Here is a 2,127-nt window from a genome sequence, read left to right as displayed (position 1 = left end):
CACAAACTCGGTAGACTCGGCCTGAGCCCCCCCGAGTAACTCGCCAAGACCGAGACACTGGCGAGCTGCAGCGTTGCCACACTTCCGTCGCCGCGGTGCGCGGCCGCGGAGTGGGGATTTCTGGACTGGTTCGGGTCGGGTTTGGGATGGTAGACACCGTCGTCGGGAGAGGACGAGCGGAGAAGGTGCCGGCGTCGAGCGAGTGGTGATGGCGGCAGGGGCGGATTCACGCGACTCCGGGGGCTCCTCCGTCGCGCTCTTTCAGATTCGTTCTCTCGTAGGACGATCGAGGCGGGAGAGAACCCTACTGGCAGACCCTTCGTTCTCCTCTCGTCTCTCTCTCTCTTTCTCTCTGTGTGATCCCCCTTTCCCTCCTCGTACGCCGGTACGAGCCAAATTGGGGTAGCGTGACGGGCAAAATTTTGAACGGACGCTCGCATGCAGACGATTGCCGGTCAACGAGCTCTCGATCTTGTCGTTAATTGGATGGCAACGGATTTTTATACTTTGTTCGCGAGTCAATTACGGGACTCGTCGGTCCCTGGATCCCGGGGGGTACGGAGCGCGTTTCGAGTAATTTTCGAAAATTGCTACTCGTTCCGGAGTCGTTCGCTTCGCGAGAAAAAAAAAACGGTAATCGTCGCTCGATTCGTGTCGTTCGAACGAGCGATCCCTCCGAAGGAGATTTTTCGTTGAAAAAATCGGCGAGCGAGCTACTCGGTCGGTGGAAGGTTCTTTTCGTTGTCTCTGAACGTCGAGTCGACGTTTCGTGCGGTACCGAGCGAGCGCACGCGATCGGTCGAGAAATCGACGAGAGGATCCACGGCCGGCGAAATTTCCGCCCCTGGCGGACAGGACCAAGGGTGGTGGCGACGGCGGCGGCGGTGGTGGTGGTAGCGACGGCGGTGACCGCGTCGGAGGAGAACGAGACACGGTGGAGAGGATACACCGCGTGCGGGAGACAGAGTGGGAGAACGAGCGTGGAGGTTGAAGAAGGGAGAGGACCGAGAGGAGTCGGAGCGAGGAAGTTATGTCCGTTGGACGGCCGTGGAAGGGATTTGATACCGTGTCGAAGAGGGGACAGCACGGCTCGCGGTGGGGGGAGTTTCGGCGGAGAGGCACGAACGGAGTGGGGGATCCTCCAGTCGCCTTTCCTCCCCCCTGACTCCACCCGCCCCTACTCCGTCTCTCACTCCCCGGCCGATGTACCCCTCGATGCGCGCTGCGCCGTGATGCATCGCGCTGCCGGCCGCCTCTGCGAGTCACAAGGTATGCTCGTGCCACGAATACGAACTGCCTCTCCCAAATCAATATCAGTCGTCGAAAAAAAAAGCGACTCGGCACCTATAATTGCCGAACTTCCGCGATAACCGTCTCTTCTCTCTCGCCGGCTGTCCCCGCCGCCGCCGCCTCCGCCTCTGCCTCTGCCTCTACCTCTGCCTCTACCTCTGCCTCCGCCTCCGCTTCGGCCGCTTCGGCCGCCACCGCCGCAGCCGCCACCACCGCCGCCGCCGCCACCGTCGTCGCCGCCGCCGCCGCCGCCGCCGCCGCCGCCTCCGCCGCGGGACGACGACACGCCGCCTTCCCCGACGCTGCGTTAGGTTAGGTTCACGCGCTAGGTTGATTAGGGCCTCCCTCCGTGCACCCGTGTCACGCACGTTTCCCGCCACCCAATGTCCGCGCACGATGATTTTCACTGACTATGCCTGTGGCCACGTGCACCAGCGCGACACGCTCGCTCACTCGCTCGCGGCCGGCCGGCCGCCCGCCGACTCGAAGGTTACGCCTGCTGCGAAAACAAAGCGGCTGCTGCGCTTCGCTCGATTCGACTGCGTGCTCGAGCACAAAGAACAACGTTATCCTGCCGCGCGTTCGAATCGAATCGCCGCGTTGAACGGTGTCAACCGGACTCGCTGCCGGTGATCGAACACCGCGCGCACCGGGATTCGCTTTCTTTCGGGGAAAATTTCTCCGCGAGCCGCGGCTCTCGTCGACCCGATGTTTTCCCGTTCGCGCAGCTGCGAGACGAATATCGAGAGAAATCTCGCCAGTGCGTCGTGACGTTCCCTGGTACTCGACAATGCACCGTTGTGTACCGACTCGATCGCGAGTTATCGCCTAACGCGA

The sequence above is a fragment of the Ptiloglossa arizonensis genome, chromosome 1 (assembly GCF_051014685.1).
Source record: "Ptiloglossa arizonensis isolate GNS036 chromosome 1, iyPtiAriz1_principal, whole genome shotgun sequence".
NCBI classification, from domain to species: Eukaryota; Metazoa; Arthropoda; class Insecta; order Hymenoptera; family Colletidae; genus Ptiloglossa; species Ptiloglossa arizonensis.
Note: the sequence above shows the minus strand (reverse complement) of the source record.